Raw genomic sequence first — 23,005 nt, forward strand, 5'->3', positions numbered from 1 at the left:
CATTAAAAGATTTACTAAAGATAATACAAGTTGTAATATAGTTTGTAGACATGTTTGTAAATAATACCACAAATTTCAATTAGGATTTTATGTGTTAAAAAGCTTTGAAAGTGTTTAAAAATAAATAGCACAAACATTCATGATAAAACAAATAGTGCTGTGCCTGTTGAAATGTGTTTCCACATCTATTATAAAAGAAACAACCGCTGTTTCTTGCTGTCAATCAGCAACTTCTCACCTTTTTTTTAGTGTCATATTTTTAGGTAACTATGGCCAGTTTAATTCTAATAAAATAACCTTAGGATGTGAACTTAAAATATTTTTTTCCATTTCCTTAACCCAAAGAATGATCATATGAAGCATACATCATATATACTCATCTTTGTATATTATGAAAAAGGTGAAAATAAATGAAGATTCAGATTAAATGAACTGTTTTTAATAAGTTATAAGTTTAACATTTTAATGTTATATGTCTTAAAGTAAACATTATTAAAAGTAAATTTTATATTCATTAAATAAAAGTTAAAAAAGTAAATTTTAATTAATTAAAAACAAAATAGTAAAACCACTGCTAAAATTAAAAAAAATAAAAGAATGAAGAAAAATCACATCATGATGTAGAAAAATCTACTTGGTTTGCATCATTTGGTATCATTAAGTAGAAGAATATTTAATGAGACAAGTTTCATAACAGACCTCTTCGTGGTCAAAAATGCTTTCTATTAAATATTAACATGTAATGAAGGATACAGAAACTCAGGAGGTCAGACTCCAAAGAAGCATCCACACTTCCAGAGTGTGTGGTTGACCAGAAAAGTCCATAGTCAGCTGTAATTTAGGAAGCAAGAGAACTAATAGACCTCTGCCTATTCCAGAAAAAAAGACTATTACAAACTTCAGATTTACATCTGGCTGTAAAAAACTAAGATTCTGAAAGAGCATAAAAGTTTTATTTTAACCACATATTTACAAAAAAAAAAAAGCAATTCATACATGAAAACTGGGTTTCCCTTGGTTTTAATACATCAAAAGGACATAATCCAATCTAACTCATGCAACACTTTCAAAGGTACAATGCATTGGAAATATATTTGCCATTGTAGTGGACATTTCTACAAAGCAAATGCCTATGGGTGCTTCTGAACTTGCAAAAAAAAAAAAAAATCAGGCACCACAGTTCTCGAAGATGGCTATGTTTCATACATGGTGGAAACAATGAAGACAGCCTTCAGGAGTCTCAATACGCATTGCAACATGATTTCCTCTCCCTCAGTTTGCTTGCTGACTTCCGGTCACTTGATTAGAAGGCCTGTTTTTTCATTGCTTCTTTGCTAACTGCTGTTGGTACTTTGTAGGCTACGCATTTTAAACCTCTGTAAAGAACATTAAAAGCTACTTCATGAAATTTAATTTTGTGCTGAATATTCTTCAAAGAACTTTATAAATAATATTTTAATGAGTTCAAATTCACTTTTTGTTATATCATATTGTTGCTTTCTCCAACTTTATTCACAAATGATCTAGTTCCAGGTAAATTTCAGAGGTATCCAAGCACTGACACTCTTCTAATAAAGCCAACCACCACAGGAAAAGCCCCCGAACAAGAGAAAGAATCCATAAGTTTTGAAAAACACACCTACCAAAGGCCAACCGATGAGGACTACAAATACACCACCCAGGAAAAATCCAGTGGCTTTCATTTTATGTGTTTGAAAGAATCTGAATGTTCTTTCTAAACCAATTACAAAAGCCAAGCCAGCCACAAACAAAACATTTCAATAGGAAGTAACACTTTGTCAAAAAAGAGAACCATTCCAAAGAACAGGAAAAACACTCCAAATCCTGCAATCCCATTCCAATTTTCTGGGTGTCTGTTAAGGAGATCATGGCTGTGGTGGTAAGGGCAGCAGTGGCAGCAGCTAGGAATGCCAATGGTGGGAAGCTGAGTCAGGAGAAATGAACCCATTTTTATTTGTAATCTCAGATCTCAAATGGGCACTCAACACTGGTGAGTATTACACTATACTTCCCAAGGACATTGGTTTCTCCACTATCCATATTACTTTTTCAAACCCTTTTCCTCCTCAAATTTGTATCACCCCTGACTGTCCCTTACTGTCTACTGATGACCTGGCTCATACTTCATTGAGCAAGTATAATGAATGAGTTGGGAACTCTCTAATATTGCTACCATGCAAGACACCTTCCCCACATATAAATTCTACCTTCTCTCTCCTCTTTCAACAGATGATGTGTTCCTGATTCTATAGGCTTCTCACTTGGGTTTTGGATCACACCCTCAACTACTTCTGCAAAAAATTTCCTTCTCTATTAAGTATTTATGCAGAAAAGAAGGAAGGAAAGAAGGAAAAAAGGGAGGAAGGGAGGGAGGAAAAAGGAGAGGGAGAGGAGGGAGGGAAGAGAAAAAGATGTTTCCTTGATCACACCTCCTTTAGAGTTACAACTTCAATTCTCTCCTTTTTTTCCCTAAAGTGCTTTCTACAGTCATTCTTTCATTCCCTCACTTTTTATCCTCTCATCTCATCAGTCTGCTCTAACTGGACTTTATCCTCATCATTTCATAGAAGCTGTGCTAAGCAATATCACCAACAACTTCTATCTTGTCTAAGTCAATGTCACTTCCCTGCCTTTATCTTAAACTCGCAACAGCATTCAGCTGTTTTGCTACTTTCTTCTCCTTGGACCATTTTCTTTCTTTTTCTTTTTTTTTTTTAAGATATTTTTATTTACCTGAAAGGCAGAGTTACAGAGAGGCAGAGGCAAAGGCAGAGGCAGAGAGAGAATCTTCCATCCACTGATTCACTTCCCAAATGGCCACAACACCCAGAGCTATGAAGATCTGAAGCCAGGAGCCAGGAACTTCTTCTGGGTCTCACACACAGGTGCAGGGGACCAAGGAGCTGGCCCACCTTCTACTGCTTTCCCAGGACATGACAGGGAGCTTGATTGAAAGAAGAGCAGCCAGGACTAGAACTGATGCCCATATGGGATGCTGGCACTGCAGGAGACGGCTTTAGCCAATATCCCATGGTGCCAGCTCTGAAATATTTTCATTCTCTTATTGTACCACATTATCTCAGCATTCCCCTCCTCATTCTGCTCTTCCTTATTATTTTTTGTTATTCTTCTTTCTTAACTAATTGTATATGCACAGTTAGTTCACAACATTGGATACAATTTTTTAAAAAAAGATTTATTTATTTATTTTGAGAGGTAATGTTACACATAGAGAGAGGGCCAGCCAGAAAGATCTTCTATCCACTGGTTCACTCCCAAATGGCTGCAAGGGCTGGAGTTGTGCCCATCTGAAACCAGGAGCCAGGAGCTTCTTCTGGGCCTCCCATGTGGGTGCAGGGGCTCAAGGACTTGGGCCACCTTCTACCGCTTCCCCAGGCTGTAGCAGAGTGCTGGATTGGAAGCGGAGCAACCGGGACTTGAACCGGTGCCCATATGGGATGTCAGCACTGCAAGCAGTGGCTTTACTCGCTAGGACACAGTGCTGCCCCACTTACCAATCATTTTAAGGCTGCAGTAGTAGGGAGTGGGTGGTTTCTGAAGAATTCACAAATGCAGCTCATTCAAGTAAAGTGCTCCCACCCCATCGCACCACTATATACGCTGTTTTTGTTAATTAAAGGTTCTGGTGAGTTCTAAGCTGGCCAGCAGTGACTCAGGAGGCGAGCTTGTCTCTTTGCACTGCTAGACTCCAAAGACCTCGGCGCTCCCAATTTCGGAGCTCACTGCTCCTCACTCACCCTTCCTTGCCACCAGGACTCCAGCTCCCAGTGCTGCCAGGAGGCGATGAGTAGCCCCACAGGCCCAGGAGCACAGATGCCCATCCAGAGCCCACCCAAAAGCAGGCCCACCTCAGGTGTCACCTTCAGACAGTCACTGTCTCCTGCTGCGGGAGACTACCCGGCTCCACGTTGCAGAGTTCCTGGTTCACCCGCCCACTAAGGAGAGAAGCAGAGGCACAGCTGTGCTTTCTGGAAATCCGCTCAGCTAGGGGGCAGAGATTCCCCAGGCTGGGGGAAAGGAGGGCCTGAGCCAGCCTGCGCCATAGCTCTGTGGCCTGGAAAAATTAATCACCTTCTGCGGGCCTGCAGGTCGCGGCGTCTCGCCAGATGGCGCTCTAAGCGGTAGCTCAGACGTCAACAGCTCCCTGACTTCCAGCCAGTCAGTGGGCTTCAGTGCCCAGCACCGGCTCAGGTTCCACCCCTGCCGTAGGCCTTCAGTCAATCATCGCTCTAGAAGGGCGGGGCTGGCCCCGAGAGACCCGCCTCCACGCCGGCTGGCTGTAAAGGCTGCGGCCCGCTGAGGGCTGTGGGTTAGTAGTCTGTGTGTGCGGGGACTGGTACCGCATGACACCAAGAGTGTGGAAAAGCTGGAGAAGATGAACTGGTCCTCATGAGTACATGCGGCTTGCTACACACGCGGCACTTTGGGATACCCTGTAACCTGAACGTCTGCAGAAAAGCCAAGTGCACAATACAAATTTACTCCGGGAAATTGTATCTAGGAGGGCTGTGCTCGCTTTGTGAGTGTGGACACTCGGGGAGGGCTTGCAAGGAGGCAGGTGGAGCGGCCTTGTGTGTGGCTGAAAACCGTTTAGTCCCAGGAACCCTGGCCATGCTGTGCTCTTGATCATCCTGTGCTGCTGCTGGGGGGAGGGGGTGGGCGGGACATCGTTTACTTTATTTTAAAATCAAGATTGATATATTGAGGGTCCTTGTCTATTTAGATAAGAATTCTAAATATCGAGTTTCTGTAAATGAGAAAACATGGTACAGTCTAGCATTTAGAGTGTGAGAAAAATACACAGGAAGGTGAGGGATTTACCAAGAGGAAGGGGGTCAGAAATTGAAAGCGGCTGTGGCACACCAGGCTTTTCCAGGGAGTAGACCAGAGGCTGCAAAGGAGAGAGAACACGTGGGTAGGAGAGCAGCGGCGGGGCAAACCAGCAGGCTCCAGAGGCAGCCAGAAGGCCCCACACCAAGAGACGTGGGGTGAACAAGGGCCATGTACAAGCCTTCACAGGTCAGAGCCACGGGGAGAGGAAAAACCGTGCAGGTGGGAATGACCACAAAACCACGTGGTGTGGGCAGACAGCGGAGGGGCTGCTAAAAAGCTGTGTGCCTGGAGGCTTGGGAGGGCAAGGGCAGGCCCAGAGGGCTCCATGCTTTTTATGCGCTCCCCAAAGGGGCATGATTAGTTGTCTGCTTGACAAGTTGGGAATACAGGTGGAATACATAGGGGTTGAGGGCATAGTTTTCCAGCTCATGAATCTGATTAACTTAATCTTGTATGCCTGCTCATATCAGGGGACGTGCTTTCACTGGCTGAAGACTTCCGTTTGAGTCCTCTCTCACTTTTTCATGATAAAGCTGTTCTCACACAGTCATGACTGTGGAACAAATCATAGTTCTGCAGTGTCTTCCTCAAAGGAGTGTTGTGGGTCAGAGGGGTGCGAGGCTGGGGGCCAGTCATCACTCATCACTCCCTATGCATGGTCTCTGGTGCATCCAGGACCGAAGGTGCAAAGCAATTAACCTTGCAAAGAAACTGCCACCATTTGTGGGCCAGAAATAGCATCTTTTTTTTTTTTTAGGTTTATTTGAAAGTCAGAGTTACAGAGAGGGAGAGGCAGAACAAGGGAAGTCTTCCAACCTCTGGTTCACTCCCCTAAATGGCCACGAGGACCAGGGACTGGGTGAGGCTGAGACAGGAGTTTCTTCTGGGTCTTGGACTAGGGCTTAGGGGTCCAAGGACTTGGGGCATCCGCCACTGCTTTCCCAGCTGCATTAGCAGGGAACTGAATTGAAAGTGGAGCAGCCTGGATTCAAACCATTGCCAACATGGGATGGGTGCCTTAACTCATGGTGCCAGGTCCCATCATCTGCTGTTTGGACTGTACAATATATTAAGATATCTTTGTGATGGGGCTGGTGCTGTGGTGTAACAGGTAAAGCCATTGCCTGCAGTGGTGCATTCCCATATGGGTGTGGGTTCAAGTCCTGGCTGCTCCTCTTCCGATCCAGCTCTCTGCTATGGCCTGGGAAAGCAGTAGTAGATGGCCCAAGTCCTTGGGTCCCTGTACCCATGTAGGAAACCTGGAAGAAGCTCCTTGCTTCAGATCAGCACAGCTCCACCTATTGCAGCCAATTGGGGAGTGAACCAGTGGATGGAAGATCTCTCTCTTTCTCTTCCTCTCCTGTGTACTTCTGACTTTGAAATAAACAAATAAATCTTTAAAAAATCATATCTTTGTGATTTTAAGGTAGTTCTGACCTTTACTCTTAACATTAGTAGTTACAGTCTGAGGAACTGAGGAAACTTCAGTAATTCGATGCTAAGTTTAAATATTAGGTCGATAAGATTGCTACTTGTTTTTGTCTCATTTGGTTTGTAGCTACTAGACAGCTTTATTGGATAAAAATATATTCAGCTGTAGTTGTGCTTTCAAACCTGTCTGCTTAGTGATTTTTTTTTTAAGATTAAAAGATTGGAAGACATGATTGAGTTATTTCTTACAAAAATTCTTCCACTCCTGGGAAGACCAAAACCAGCAAGAAAAGCAAACAACAAACTTTCATTAATTAAATTGAGAATCCTGTGCTCACAAACCTGAATGGCTGAGCTGGAAAGTGGACCTGATATGTGCCCTCTTAACTGCAGAACTTCTCTTGCAGGCCTCCCCCAGAGGAAGCACTGCTTTGGTCAGAAGGATTCGAGGAGCTCCAGGCCAGCAAATATGAGTTAACCTTGAATTTGATCTACTGCAAATATTGCAAGAGTCTAGAAAGGTTGTGTCCCCACAACAAATGAGCAGCTCACAAGAGGAGAAATAGACTCAACAGTCACAGGAGCCTAGAACATCTTTTTAACCCCTTATTTTTTAGTATATTGACTCCAAGTGGGGAAGACAAATTAGCCTTAAACAGCACAGTGGTTGTGTTCTTGGTTGAGCTTGAGTCTGCTTTTCCATTGCATATGTTTACAAGATGCTTAGTTCTGAGAGAATTTGTCATTCCCCTGTGGACTTTTTTTTTTTTTTTTTTTGCATCAACAGCAAACATAAGTATTTGTCTTTGTACTTAAGCATTTTGCCTACTGGCATCTTTGTCTTTAAGATTTGTTAAAATTTTATGTAAGTTATGTAACTTTCATGTATTTCATATGTATAGGTTTTGGAACATAATGATACCTCCCACTCCACCCTCCCTCCCACCCATTCTCCAATTCTTCTTCCTTCTCCCTTTGCCATTCCCTCTCTTAATTTTTTACAAAAAGCTAATTTCAGTGTATTTAATGATCATTCAGTTAATCCTACACTAAGTAAAGGAGCTCAACAATAATATGGAAAAAAAAAACTGTTCCTCAATGAAAGAGACAGGCTGTAAGTAATTATTGATTCTCAAAATGTTCACTTCACTCCAATGCATTACATTTCAGGTACTCTATAAGTTACCTCAGATCAGGGAAAACATAGTATCTGTGTTTTTAAGACTGATTTATTTGACTAAGTATAATGGTTTCCAGTTGCATCCATTTTGTTGCAAAAGACATATTTTTTTACAGGTTATTAGTAATCTATGGTGTGTGTGTGTGTATATATACCATAATTTCTTTATCCAGTCACAAGTTGATGGAGAACTTGATTGATTCCATATCTTAGCTCTTGTGAATTGTGCTGCAGTGAACATGGTGGAACAGATACGTTTTTCATAGGCTGATTTCTTTTTGTTTGGGTAAATTCTAGAAGTGGGATGGTGTGTCATATGATTGGTATATATTCAGATTTCTGAGGTATCTCCATATTGTCTTCCATAGTGGTTGTACCAGCTTACATTCTCACCAGCTGTGGATTAGGGCACCTTTCTCACCACATCCTTCCCAACATTTGTTGTTTAATTTCTGTATGAGAGCCTGTTGAGGTGAAATATCATTGTGGTTTTGATTTACATTTCCCTGATGGTTAGTGATCCTGAGCATGTTTTCAAATATCTGTTGGCCATTTGAATTTCCTCTCTTGACAAATGCCTGAAAAGTCCTTTGCTCATTTCTTAACTGGATTTTTTTGTTGTTATTGAATTTCTTGAGCACTTTATAGATTCTGGATATTAACCCTTTATTAGTTGCATAGTTTGCAAATATTTCTTCCCATTCTGTCAGTTGCCCCCTTCCTTCACTTTGCTGAGGGTTTCTTTTGCAGTGCAGAAGCTTCTCAGATTAATAAAATCTCATTTGTCAATATTGATTTGATTGCCTGTGTTTCTGGGGTCTTTCCAAGGATCTTTATCTATGTCAATGTCAAGCAGAGTTTCCCCAATATTCTCTAAGAATGACGGTATTGGGTCATAGCTTCAGGTGTTTGACCCATTTTGAGTGGATTTTTGGGTAAGGTATAAGGCAGAGGTCTAGTTTTATGCTTCTACATGTGGAGATCCAGTTTATCCAGCATATTTTTAAGAGACTGATTTAATATGAGAAACCACATAACCCTGAAAGTATACACTACATAATGTTCCTGTCAATTTCTTCATCTTGATAATGTTTTGTCACTCTGTTTGAAACAGAAATGTTTTAACATAGAGTAATTTCATACAGGCACTCTGAAAAAACAAATAGAACAGTTTGTGTTATCTGTCATGACATCACTTGAAACAATCCCCCAAATTTTCACTGGAGCATGTCTCTTGTACAGGTGCTGTTATTCAACCACAATATTTTACCATTCATGGTTCAAATTTCTATCATTGTGTTGGAGAGAAGAGAAACAGTAGTGAATTTCTGGGACATGACAGGTATCATAGATGGAAGTGTACAATGTATATTTGGGTGGTGTGGAACAGGGAGGTGCCTACCCTGTGCCAGGTGTCACAGTATTTCTAACTTTGTTTTCCTATGTAAGCCCAAAATCACAGCTAAAGGAGTTAGCCTGATCTTATAGAGCATCCCTGCCATTGAATCGGTAAGCTTTAACATGTACAGATTCCTCAATTCTGGCTTAGATGCTTTTTGACAGCATAAGAAAGTAATTTACTACATGGTGACTACCATTTTTTTCCTTTTTTAAAAAGATTTTATCCATTTATTTAAGAGGTAGAGTTACAGACAGTGAGAGGGAGAGCCAGAGAGAAAGGTCCTCCATCTGCTGGTTCACTCTCCAAATGGCCACAACAGCCAGAGCTGAGCTGATCTGAAGCCAGAAGCCAGAAGCCAGGAGCGTCTTCTGGGTCTCGCAGGGCCCAAGCACTTGGGCCATCTTCCACTGCTCTCTCACACCATAGCAGTGAGCTGGATTGGAAGAGGAGCATCCAGGACTAGAACCTGTGTCCATATGGGATGCTGGCACCACAGGCAGAGAATTAATCCACTGTGCAACAGTGCTGGCCCAACCACACAAATTTAACCTGATTTTTAACATCTTAGTTAAGGTGAAGTTTGCAGTCATTCAAGGTGACTGTAACAACTCAAAAGAGCTTCTTCTTGGCCTTACAGATGAAAAGAGGAATCGCCTGGAGTTAAGAAATGCACTGTAATCTGAGGAAATGGCATTAAGCAAAGGTCTGATTTTTGGCTCATAATCCATCATGACCAGACCATACAATATTTGGAGATAACCCATCTCAATGAAAGTTTACAAAAATAATTCATGGAATTATTTTTATAATATTATATAATTATATAATATTCAGTTATAATTATTATGTCTTGCAAGATAGGACCCATTGCTCACTGATGATATCATTAATTTATTGATTGGCTGAATGATGCACGGACTCTTTAAGATTTATTTGAAAGAAAGAGTTATACAGAGGTGGGGCAGAGGGAGATCCTCCATCTGCTGGTGCACTCAATGGCTGGAGCTGGGCTCAATCTGAAACCAAGAGCCTGGAGTTTCTTCCAGGTAACTGTAGTAGAGAGATGTATTGGAAGTGGACAGCTGGGACTGGAGTTGAAGCCCATATTGGATGCTGGAACTGCAGGTGGCAGCTTTACATGCTATGCCACAGTGCCAACCCCCAAAAATTCTTAACTGAAACTGCATGCCCTTGGGGCCAGTACTGTGCAGTAGCTGGTTAAGCCACCACCTGCAGCACTGGCATCCCATATGAGCACAAGTTCGTGTCCTAGCTACCCCACTTCCAATCTAGCTTCCTGCCAATATCCCTAGGAAAACAGTAGAGGATGGCCCAAGTGCTTGGGACCCTGCACCCACATAGGAAACCTTGAAGAAGCTTCTGGCTCCTGGCTTTGGCTTGGCCCAATCCCAGCCAGTGTGGTCATTTGAAGAAGTGAACCAGCAGATAGAACATCTCTCCCTCTCCCTTTCTGTCTCTCTTTCTCCTCTCTCTGTATTTCTGCATTTAAAATATATAATCCAATCAAAAATGTATTCTCAAAATGTAACTGAAGGGGCCGGTGCTGTGGCATAGCAAGAAAAGCCACCTGCAGTGCTGGCATCCCATATGGGCACCAGTTTGAGACCCAGCTGCTCTGCTTCTGATCCAGCTCTCTGCTATGGCCTGAGAAAGCAGTAGAAGATGGCCCAAGTCCTTGGGCCCCTGCTCCAAAGGAAGGAGACCTGGAAGAAGCTCCTGGCTCCTGGATTTGGATCAGCCCAGTTCTGGCCATTGTGGCCATTTTTGGGAGTGAACCAGTGGATAGAAGTCCTCTATTGTTCTCTCTCTGAATCTGCCTCTCAGTAACTCTGCCTTTCATATAACAAAATGAATATTTTAAAAAACATGTAACTGAAAACAAATCATGTAAATATTCTAGGTGGGACTGAACAAAAATATCCTCAGGCCAAGAGCTATTTTCTCCAGAAGAGCCATTGAAACAGTAGCATTGATTTTGTTCTGCTTGTTTACGCTCCAATGTGAATTTGTTCTTTCCCCTTCATATATTCACCACCTCATCAAGGCTTCATTTGTGTCATGCCAGTTTTACTTCCTAGTATTTGTGTGTTCCCTTGAATTAGATTTTCTTCCAATATGCCTTAAATATGGAGTAAGATTTCTTTTTTTTAAGATTTATTTATTTATTTATTTATTTGAAGGTCAGAGTTCACAGAGAAAGAAAGGCAGAAAGAGGGAGAGAGAGAGAGGTCTTCCATCTGCTGGTTCACTCCCAGTTGGCTGCAATGGCTGGAGCTGAGCCTATCTGAAGCCAGGAGCCAGAAGCTTCTTCCAGGTCTCACACACAGGTGCAGGGGCCCAAGCCCTTGAGCCATCTCCTACTGCTTTCCCAAGCCATAGAAAAAAGCTGTATTGGAAGTGGAGCAACTAGAACTCAAACTGGTGCCCATATGGGATTCCAGCACTGCAGGTGGTAGCTTTCCCCACTACACCACAGCACCAGCCCCAGATTTCTTTCCATAAACACCATTTTACCATATATTGTTCTCTATTAAAATATTTCCAAATTACCTTAGAGCACTGGATTTATGTTAATGAATAAGATTATGATCATACGGAATTAACTTTCTGGTTAACCAGGTAACCATCACCCCTTAGTTCCTCAGTTACTTCACTCTAAGGGAGTTGACTGGATCCCTAAAAACACTTCCAGCTCCAAAACCCTGTCTGGCTTTGGATGTTCCTTAGAGTCTGTCCCTACCCTGACAACTTTATTTTTTCCCCAAAAGTATCTAATGTAAAATCATAGCTTCAATGTTTTTGCTGTTTATTCTAATTGGGAGGGCAGCAAATACTGCTATAAAAGCCATTAGGATTTTACTTTTGATGACCTTCTGTCTGGATTGTTCCCCTTTCCCTTAATCTTCCCTTATCTGATCCATTCTTCAAGATCCAGCTCATCTTCTTAAGGCACAATAGTTCATTAATCTCTGGCCCAAGCTTGCATTCAAAATATACTCACCGACTGCCTACTCAAACAAGGCCCTACTGACACCCAGAGGAATAAAAGAAATTCCTACCCATGTGGAATGTACAATCTTGTGGGTTCAAATGTCAAGAACAAGTTACCAAATAAAGCAACAAGGTAGTTCTAGATTATGACAAATGCTTGCAAGAAAACAAAAAAACTAAGTGATGAGGCAAATGGGAGACTTGATTGCCTGGGAAGGCACATTCTATATGCTCCATGAATTTGTATTGACTGAATAAACTACAGGCTCTGCCTTTTAATAACAAATCCTCTTTGAATAGGATAAATGTGAAAGTTATTTTAGCTAGGTCACAACTTTCTTTCTCTCTCTAGTTCCAAAACAATTTTTGCCTATAAAAACCAATCTAAACAAAATATAATATGTGATATTTTAAAATTAGGAGTCATTGGTTTATTTACTTTTTAGAATTTATATATGTAATGGGAACAGATTTGATGTATTTCATATACACAATCTTAAGAACATAGTGATACATCTCATCCTCCCTTTCTTCCCTATCTCCTTCTTCCTTTTTCCAAATGGTCACATCTGCCAGGGCTGAGCTGGGTTGAAGGACACTAGGAGACAATAGCTTCATCTGGGTCTCCCACATGGGTGCAAGGACCCAGGGACTTGGGCCATCTTCTGCTGCTTTCCAAGACACATTAGGGAGCTAGATTGGAAGTAGAGCAGCTGGGACCCAAACCGTTGACCATATGAGATGTCAGTACCACCCACAGAAACTTAACCCACTATGCCATAATGTTGACCCCTTTCCTTCATTTGAGTGGTTACAGTTGCATTAGAGTTTTCATTTTGTTGCCTGTAATTCATTGCTATTTTATACAACTACTCCTGAATTTGCTTGTTTATCTTGAACTCTAAGACCTCATTGGATTTATTGGTTTCAGGATTTTTTTGTAAATTCTTGAATTTGTTTTGCTTTATAAAGACAATCATTTCTTTTGCAAATATAGGCAGTCAAATGTATAATTGTTGCCTTAAGCCCTGTCAGATAATTCTAACATCTCTGCTTTCTCATTGTTGGTATCTACTTATTGGGTTTATGCAAGTTGAGATTTGCCTGGTTCTCGGTATGACAAGTGCTTTTCTGAGTCTGAGTGAGTAATTATGATGAGAACCTACATCCTATTTAGCCAAACATTCTGCAGCTGGTTTGGGATGTGCTTTTTCTATAGAAGCAGTCCTGCTTTGTTCTCAGATTGGAGATAAGTCCAGGTTCTGTGCTGGCTTATGTTGACACCCAACAGGGAGAGACAACCCTAAGCAGATCTGTCTTGTGAGGCTGCTCCTTTCCTGATCATTTGGCTTAGGAAACAGAGCTTTTGTTGGGACATTTTTTGTCTTTCTCCTGGCACTTCTGGGTTACCAGTTGTTGGGGCCCAAGTGTGACATATATTAGGCAAAAGGACAAGCTAGAGAACTTTCCACCATCTCATCTCATTCCTTGGGTCTAGTCTCCGGTTGTTTGTCCTACATCTCTCTACATTTCATCTTTTTTTTTTTAAAGATTTATTTTTTAATTTGAAAAATGGTTACAGAAAGAGGAAGAGAGAGATCTTCCATCCATTGGGTCACTCTCCAAATGGCCACAACATTCAGGGATGGGCCAGACTGAAGCCAGGAGATGGAAGCATCTTCAAGGTCTCCCTTGTATGTGGTGGGGACCCAAGCATTTTAACCATCCTCAGCTGCTCTCCCAGGCACATTGGTAGGTAACTGGATAAGAAGTAGCTGGAACACCAACTTGTTTCCAGATGGGATGCTGGCATTGCAGGCAGCAGCTTAACCCACTATAACACAGTGCTGGCTCCTACATTTCAGACTTTTTATGTTTGTTTCCTCCATAATGTACAAATGTTTTAGTTGTATTCAAAGGGAAGAAATAGGGAAAAGTGTGTGTATTCCATCTCCCAGGAAGTGAACATCTTCTCTACCATTTTTTTCTTTTTAATATTTTGATTACCATATTTCAACAAATTGGTTTCTTTTTCAATCCTGCATTTTTGTTTATGCGTTTCAGCATATCTGAATCATCAGGTAGTCATAGTAGCCTATGGCTCAGCACTACTATCTAAGAGAAAAAAAAAATTTAAAGAAGATCCAAAGGGAGCAAGAGTAAATGATTGGTTCAGCCCTTTCTTTAGAGCACACATTAGCTCCTCTAACTTCCAACCTCAGCAAGGCAACTTGGAGAAGGGAAACATAACTAGAGATAGGGTGGTGGCTTTTTATAAAGATTCATTTATTCATTTGGAAGGCATAAGTACAGAGACAAAAGGAGACAGAGAGAGATAGGAGAGAGAGAGAAGAGAGAAAATATTCTTGGATTACTAAAACACTATTAATCACTTCCTGGCTTTCATTACTAAGTTTTTCTAATTTATCCATGAATACTAACCTAAGCTTAGGCAACAAAATGTATGCACACTTTTCCCATTTCACACATTAGCTGGCAAAGATGACATGCATGCTGCTACCTCCCTACTGCTCTAATGAATGACATGAGGCTTCCAAGTCAAATAATAACAATGCTACTCCCCTGCTCCACTTCTCAGCTCAACCCTGAGTCAAGGAAATACATCCTGGAACAGTGTACATAGTAAAATACTAAAACAAGGTTGATTTAGTGATCCTGCAATGACTGATTTTAGAAACAGAAAAAAGACAGAAATCTTAATCAGTCACATCAATCTTTAACCCATGTAACCCTCATCAACAGCAAACTCTTCCTGAAAACAATTAAAAATACTTAAAAAAATTACCTATGAGTTCACTAGTTACTAATTAGAATTAAAATAATGAAATGAGTATTACCCAGAGATTGAAATGAAATAACTAAGAATTGGGAAATAATTCATAGCACCAGGTATGCCAGCTTGGAACAAAGACATTCCATATCTCCTCTCAGTGCAGGGCTTGCAGGATAGCCTATAGACAGTCATATAAGATAAAACTGCACTTGTCTTCCTCCAGCCTGTGGCAAAGAATGTCCACAGTGAATCAGATAGCTGATTCTGTCAGTGAGGCTGCTGATGACAATAATGAATGAGTAACCCACTGTAATGCATCATCAAAGATTCAGGAACCACTGAGGAACTAAGAGATTGAGGTCTCAGAGGGGATACTGTCTGCACAACCCAGACAGACAAGGAAAGAGAATGTTTAAAGACAGATAGATTAATATCAGTGCTAAATAAAAGTATTTGTGAGCTCAATGAAAATAAAACAACTTTTAAATAAAGATTTGAAAATACAAAAATATTTAGATAAATTATAAATGTAATGTGTACAAACCATGACTGTTTCCTTTTGTAACTGATAAAATTTTAAAACAGTCCTGCTTTGCTGTAGCATTAGCAAAGCTACATAAAATTGATAGCTGTAGTATCAAATTAAGTTGCCCAAGAGATTAAGCTTCTCAATGGATTGATTGCATTCCTAACCAGATTGTGTGTGTGTGTGTGTGTGTGTGACTGGAGGTGGGTGGAAAGGTGATTAACCACCTTCTAAATAACTAAATATATAAAGTTGGATTTACAATTATATTGGTGCCTTAAAAACCCAAAAAATAGATAGAGATGCCAAGTAAACCTCAAAGGGTGAGAGTCAGTGACCAGTGCTCCTTTTCCTCCATACAATTTAGGAGAATACTGGGTTGCATAATAATCTCTTTACTATATAACAAATGCCTTTATCTTTTACCAAATTGTTATACTTTCCAATTTGAATTTCTCCTCCTGGTTATGTTCAATTTGCAGTGGATAATATTTTTGTTTTACAAATTTAGTTACTTATTCGAAGACAGAGTTACAGCAAGAGAGAGTGAGAAGGAAGAGATCTTTCATCCTCTGGTTTACTTCTCAAATATCTACAGCATTGCAGAGTGGGTCAGGCAAAGCCAGGAGGCTGAACAGTGGATAATCTCATTAGTCATTAATTTAAAATAGAAAGGTTTATTGACATATGCTATGATAAAATCCAATAAAAGAAAAAAGCAATAAATATTGCTACCTATAATTTTAGTTAGTCTATATATATTGTATAACTACAATATATATACTTTTGTACAATATTACAATATATAATACCAGGGATATACTATCAAAAATGAAGCTACTGATACTCAATTATTATAAACAAAAAAATTGGTAACTATACTGATTCTGAACAATAATAGAGTGATTCTATTTTTAAATTTAAACATTTTCATGAACTCAAATGATTCTTTGTAGCTCCTAATAAGCCCTGGCAGTCCTATGTTGTTTAGCACTTCATCTTCAGTGCCAGCATGATTATTACACTGCTAACAATGCAGTAGAATTGAAGACCTGACAGTCACAAAATGTTTCACAGTCATATGAACCTCACCTTAAGATAGGAATGTGTAGAATAAATCCTTTAAATAGAAAGATGGTCTTCTTATGTTACAAGAGAGAAAGAACTAGAGAGATAAAATGACTTGTCTATGTCTCTTAACTGTTTTGGGCAGAAATAAGATGATTTCTAAGATTCTGACCACTTCCCTTTAAACTACTGCCTCAACTAGATGAGCCCATAATTTTAAGGACATCAAACTTAGGCACAATGAATTCACATGGATTTTTTAAGGTTACATGACAAAGAAGTATCAAAGTGAAATGTAAAAATCATTGTCCACATCTTTCTCTCTTCCTGATCCATTATGTAAGTTTGATTTACAATTATTCATTATTCAAATATCATTTACAACCAAGAATTATTTTTGCTGAATTTAACAATGAAACTGCTTTTAGCCATTAAGTCATTTTATTGGAAGAAATAGACATGGGTTTTTTGTTTTGTTTTGTGTTTTAATTTGAGAGGCAAAAAGACAGGAAGAGAAGGGGTATTCACCCTCTGGTTCACTGCTCAAATACCCACAATGTCCAGAGGTGGTCAAGGAGCAGGGAACCCAATCATTTGAGCCATCACACTGCTGCTTCCCAGAGGCCGGAACTGGGAATCACACCCATTAACTCCAGTGTGTGACACCAGCATCTTAACCACAGGGCTAAATGCTGTCTTCCAGACATGTTTTTTCATCAGTCATTTGAAAATGAAAGTTAAGTCAGACCTGAAATCTGAGATTTTGGAGTCCTCAGGCACATATAGGCAAGGTTATGCATTAGAGTTATTTAGGTGCTCAAGAGTCTGTAACTTAGAGAACAGAAGAGGCCAAACATCTGTGACAGGATATCAACATTTGGGAGATGTGTTGTGCTCCATTAAGAGACTGAGAAAGACAAGTCAACAGATAGCAGTAGCACCAAGGGAGAATGCTATTCTAGAAGCTAAGGAGAAACATATTGAAAAATAAATTATTTCTTAAAGATTTACTTACTTATTTGAAATGCAGAGTGAGGGAGAGAGATCCATCTCTCATCTGCTGGCTTACTCCCCAAATGGTCACATTGGCTGGGGCTGGGTCAGGCCAAACCCAGGAGCTTGAACTCCATCCAGGTTTCCCATGTGGAGGGCAGGGACTCAATGACTTGGATCATCTGCTTCTTTCCAGATGCATTAGCCAGAAGCTGGATGGGAAATGTAGCACCCGAGACTCAAGAGGGTGCTCATATGGGATGCCAGCATCACTGGTGAGAGAGTAACCTGCTGTATCACAGTACCGGTAGGTAAAGCAATTCAAAATGCCAGAGAAACATAAAATATCAAAGAAATGTCAAATAAACTTCAAGTGATGGCATTATGGTGCAGTGGGTTAAACTCCCACTTGGGATGCCTACAACACATATCAGAATGCCTGGGACTGAACCCTGCTTCTGCTTCTGACCCAGCTTCCTATTAATGTGCATGGGTGGCACCAGATGATGGCCCAAGTACTTAGGTCTCTAACACCCATGTGGGAGGTCTGAATGGAATTCCTGGCTCCTTGCTTCAGCCTGACCCAATCCCACCTGTTCTGGGCATTTGATGAGTGAATAATCAGATTAACCCCCCCAAACCCTGGTTGCACATGCACTCTCTCTCTTCCTTTTCTTCCCTCTCCCCCTCCCCTTCCTTTCCTCCCTCCTTCCTTCCCTTTATCTCCCTCCCTGTCACTCTGCCTTTCAAATAAATAAGCCTTTAAAAAATAAAAGTTAACAGGCCATTGGATTTATGATATCCATAATCATCTGACTAAAGATTTTGTATTTTATTCTTAATGAAATATGAATATTTCTTTTTGTTTTCTTAACCACTTTTGTACAGGAGAGTAACAACATAAAAACTGTTCTCCAAGAAGTTTTATCTAATCACTTCACATAGGATAGACTGAAATGAGAAGAGATTGTAAGACAGAATACAGTGGTGCAGATAAAAAGTGAAAATCAAACTAGAATGATATCATTGGGGACAAAATGAGGAAGGAAATACAATCAATATTTTGCAAGAAATGCAAATATATATTATTTATAGAAAATAGAAGAAAATGAGAGGTTTTCAAAAACTTGTGCAGAATTGAATTAAAGGACCTTTTCTTTGTGCAACCAACTTTGAAATCCATACATGTAACAGTCTTCAAAAACTTCATGGAAAATGCATATTATGCAAAAATGGTACATGAATATCAAAAAAATTTTAAAGTCTATTTGAATGGCGATTATACTGAGGGTTGGGAGGGAGAAGATACAGATATTCCATTTAATGTTTCACTCCCAAAATGGCCAGAATAGCCAGGTCTGGTCAGGATGAAGCTGGGGATCAGAATTCCATCTGAGTCTCCCACATGAGTGGTAGGAGCTCTAGCAGTTGAAACTTCTTCCTCTGCCTTCTCAGGTACACTAACAGGAAGCTGGATTAGAAGTGGAGCAGCTGGGACTCCAACCGTACTCTGATGTGGAATGCCAACATCACATACTTAACCTACTGCAATTAATGGTAAAACTTGTCTTCAAACAGTACTTTATACTTTGTGTGTTTATGTAGGTGCAAACAGTTGAAGTCTTAGTATAGAGTTGACCTTTTGTATATAAAGATAATTAAAAATGAATCTTAATGAAGAATGCAATGGGAGAGGGAGTAGGAGGTGGGACAGTTTGGGAGTGGGAAGGTGGGATTGGGGTTAAGAATTGTTAAATTATAGAAGTTGTACCTATGAAATTTATTTATTAAAAGCTTTCTAAAAAAATCTATTAACTTCCAACTGGGAAATCAATAATTAAGTCAAGGTGGAGTTAGTCATTTTTTTAAGGATTTATTTTACTTAGTTGAAAGACAGTTACAGAGAGAGGGGGAGAGAGAGAGAGAGGTCTTCCAATCTGCTGGTACGCTCCCCAAATGACTGCAACAACCAGCTCATCTGAAGTCAGGAGCCAGGAGCTTCTTCTGGGTCTCCCATGTGGGTGCAGGGGACCAAGGAGTTGGACCATCTTCTACTGCTTTCTCAGGACATAGCAGAGAACTGGATCAGAAGAGGAGCAGCTGAGACTGGAGCTGGCACCCATGTGGGATGCCAGCACTGCAGGCTGGGGCTTTAATCCACTGCGGCACAGCGCTGGCCCCAGAGTTAGTCATTTAAACAGGCATGTAGTCAAATCATTAATGGCAACTTCTTCATTTCCAAACACAGAAATTATTTTAAATGGCTTTAGAGATGTACTTATCTAATACTGTGGGTGAGACCCCAGTAGTCAAAAGTTGTAATGACCACAAGCCAGCACTCCCTGAGGCAGCATGGAGACTGCAGGAGAAAAATGCAAAACACCTGAACCAGCCAGCCCTAGATAAAAGTGTGTGTGCAGCTAATGCAGGACTCACAATCTTTAGATGACAGATGCATGTTTCACAACCAGAAAGAAAAGAAAACTACCTGAGAAGAAGCAGAGAGATAGGAACAGGCACAGAACCTGGGGATTCTAGGGTATAGCCTCTTTGGCCCTCTATGGTTACCTTCCCTTAGCACACAGGCAGAGCCTGAAGCCTTATGCTACCCATACCCTCACCCCCCTTAAAGAAAAAGTCAGGGGGCTGGCACTGTGGCATAGCAGGCTAACTCTCCATCTGTGGCACCAGCATTGCATATGGGTGCCAGTCCAAGTCCCAGCTGCTCCTCTTCCTATGTGGCTCTCTGCTATAGCCTGGGAAAACAGTGGAAGATGGCCCAAGTGCTTGGGCCCCAGCACCCACATGAGAGGTCTGAGTGAAGCTCCTGGTTCCTGGCTATGGATGGGCACAGCTCCAGCCATTGCAGCCATTTGGGGAGTGAACCAGCAGATGGAAGATCTCCTTCTCTGTCTCTCCCTCTCTCTGTTTGTGGCTCTACCTCTTAAAAAATGAATAAAATCTTTTAAAAAAGAAAAAGTCGGAGGGGCCCATGGAGAAGTGGTACATCCTGGATGAGTCCTTGGAGAAGAGGGCAGAGCAAGCACAGAGCTTACCCAGAAGTGCCTGGGGACAGTGTTTCCACTACTACATTTTAATGGGGACAACAGCCACCTGACCACCCTCCCCCACTACACACACACACCCACACCCACACACACACACACACACACACACACACACTGCCGAGGCTTCATTGGTGAATCCTTCCAGACACCAAGGATTGAGCCGGTAGAGCTGCAGCTGAGAGAACAGGTCCCACTCACAGATGGGGACAGGCCACCCCCCACCAAACACAAGTCAGAAGCCTCTGACCAGCTGGGAGCTTTCTTCCCAACCTCATGACCTGGGAGGGATGCACTGAGAAGATGACTTTGTAGCAAACCTAGCAGTTTGACTTGAGATAGTGGACAGTACATTGTGCTCCCCAAGTCTAACATAGTCATGGGCAATGTTAATAGAGGTGTCGCAGGCTGAGGGAGGTGACAGGCATGCTCTGCTGCAGACTTGTGACATAGGAGCAGGGACTCCAGGCCAGGGAAAGGAGTCCCCAAGGTTCCCAGCCTTTCCTCTCTCCTCAGTGACCACTGTCCAGGCCACCTCTTCTCTGTGGCCACAGACAGTTTTGAAAGCAGTATCCTGGGGCAGGGGCATTTAGTCATTACTGAAGGCTACTGCAAGGGCAGGGAGGGAAGGGTGCAGAGCATATCTCTGAGTGTTTAGTCCAGAGGGAGCATTCCTCCTAAAATGTTATAGAACTGTCTGCCCCAAGCAGCCCTGCCATGTACCCATGGCTTTGATGGCCATTTGTCTGTTAATGTCTCATTCAGGATATACTTCTAGCCATTGCTATTGAACAAGAGATGGTTGGTGAGAAAATTCTTCCTTGACTTTTTAAAGATTTATTTATTTGAAAGGCAGAGTGACAGAGAACAAGGAGAGATCGTCCATTTACTGGGTCATTCCCCAAATGTCTGCAAAGCTGGGGCTCAGCCAAGTTGAGGGTAGGAACTCCATGCTGGTCTCCCACATGAGTGGTAGGAACCCGCATACTTGTGCCATCACCTGTTGCCTCCCTGGTGGATTAAGTCACTGTGCAGGGACAGGGTATGTTACCCATATTCTGGAGCCAGCCCAGCCCTCACCTGGTGGAGTCTGCAGAATTCAGGAGCTCCCCATGGGCAAGTCCAAGTTGAGGGACCAGGACAGTCAGTCCTAGCAGGATCCACCCATTCCACCTCCCCCTTCTCAGACACCGGGCCCTAAGCTCTCCGCATTTCCTGCTTCTCAAGTCTCCAGCTCCCTCTTTGCAGAGGGGAGAAAGCTGAGCCACCACAGGGACACTTTGCCCAGTGCAGCCCAGAAGAGACTGTGACATGAGAATCTCCCAAGAGTACCTGGTTGTCTCTCCCCCAAGGGGTGCCTGGTTGGACAGTTTGCAAAGCGGGTGGGCATGGATGATGTCATAAAGCAGTAGCCAATCAGTAGGCTCCCTGGCACAGTGGGCATGGCTGGACTGTTGCCAGGTGAGGGGAGTGAGGAGCTGGGCTGGGGTCTGAAGCCACCTCCTCTACTGCCAGATTCCCCAGTGGTGGGGTCACCTCCATGTTCCTGCTCAGCCCTGGTGATCTGAAGCCATACTCAGGTGAGATAGAATTTCCTGACCTACTGGCACTTCATTGACGTCTTTGCTTTTTCCATGTTGTGGAGTCATTTCTCTGTTGTGTCCTTTGTGTACGTGCATGTGTGTTTAATATGCATTTGAATAATGTTGAAGATATTACATAATTTAATTTTCCTCTTGTAGATACGTGTTTGCTAGTTTTCCTTTTGTCCTTTAATGTTTTCTGTTTCTTGCTGTGACTTATAATGATTGTCTACCTGGTAGTCTTGCTAAATTCACTTACCGGTTGTATTTGGCTTGGGGTTAGAGTGCATTCTCTCTCCATATAATGGTGTCATCCATGTATATTGAGTTTTATTGCTTAAAAGTTGATATTTCCTTTATGTTTCTTTTTTGTTGATTTCCCTGACCACTCCTCCAGTACAGAGTTGAAGGGGTGGGGAGAGAGGACAGTCACATCTGTGTCTCTTCCCAGGATAAAGCTTTCACTGGCCCTGTATTAAGTAGTGTGCTGTACTCCATTTTAGACTATCTTGATCACATGAAGGAAGTCTGTGTTTTCCTGTTCTGCTACAAGTAGATTTATTTTCTGGTCAGATATTGAATTTTATTAAATGCTTTTTAGTATTTAAGTGGTCATGTAATTTCTCCTATTTTTCACCTTTTTGGATGATTGATAGGGTTTGTTTTAGAATGCTAAAAATCTTCAAGTTTTAGTGTAGCTCATTTGTTCTTGATCTGGTATGCTTTCCTAGATGATTGAACTCATATAATCATATTTTGCTCAGATATATGTATCACAGTTTATGAAAGACATGCTTTTTGATTTCATTTTCATTGTATACCCTGGTCTCGTTTGCATCATATGTGTAACACTAGCTTCCCAAAACAGATTCAAAAACATTCTGTGTATGTCCACTTGGAACAAGTCAAGGGAATTCAGTGGTTTTCTATCTATCTATTTATTTATTTTTCTCTTAGAAGTGTATATTGTTCCATAAGTCTGGACCCAGATTTTTCCTTGTGGAACATTTTTCTTGATTGGTTGGTTTGGATTTCCAAAAATTTTTTCAACTTATTAAATTATATAGGAATTTTCC

At 41.3% G+C, this 23,005-nt stretch overlaps 1 long non-coding RNA gene and 1 pseudogene across 1 annotated transcript; one reads left to right on the forward strand and one right to left on the reverse strand.

Annotated features, from left to right (window-relative positions):
• Positions 1-1,480: 1,480 nt before the first annotated feature.
• LOC149127942 (vesicle transport protein GOT1B pseudogene) lies at positions 1,481-1,890 on the reverse strand (annotated as a pseudogene).
• A 2,353-nt stretch (positions 1,891-4,243) lies between these two features.
• Positions 4,244-21,938, forward strand: LOC149127943 (uncharacterized). Its single transcript, XR_016230124.1, has 4 exons — positions 4,244-4,561; positions 17,478-17,588; positions 18,737-18,838; positions 21,862-21,938. It is a non-coding gene; the product is annotated as an uncharacterized LOC149127943 (long non-coding RNA).
• The last annotated feature ends 1,067 nt before the right edge of the window (positions 21,939-23,005 follow it).

Source organism: Oryctolagus cuniculus, chromosome 2 (genome assembly GCF_051225735.1).
Source record: "Oryctolagus cuniculus isolate XC-2025 breed Fujian yellow rabbit chromosome 2, ASM5122573v1, whole genome shotgun sequence".
NCBI classification, from domain to species: domain Eukaryota; kingdom Metazoa; phylum Chordata; class Mammalia; order Lagomorpha; family Leporidae; genus Oryctolagus; species Oryctolagus cuniculus.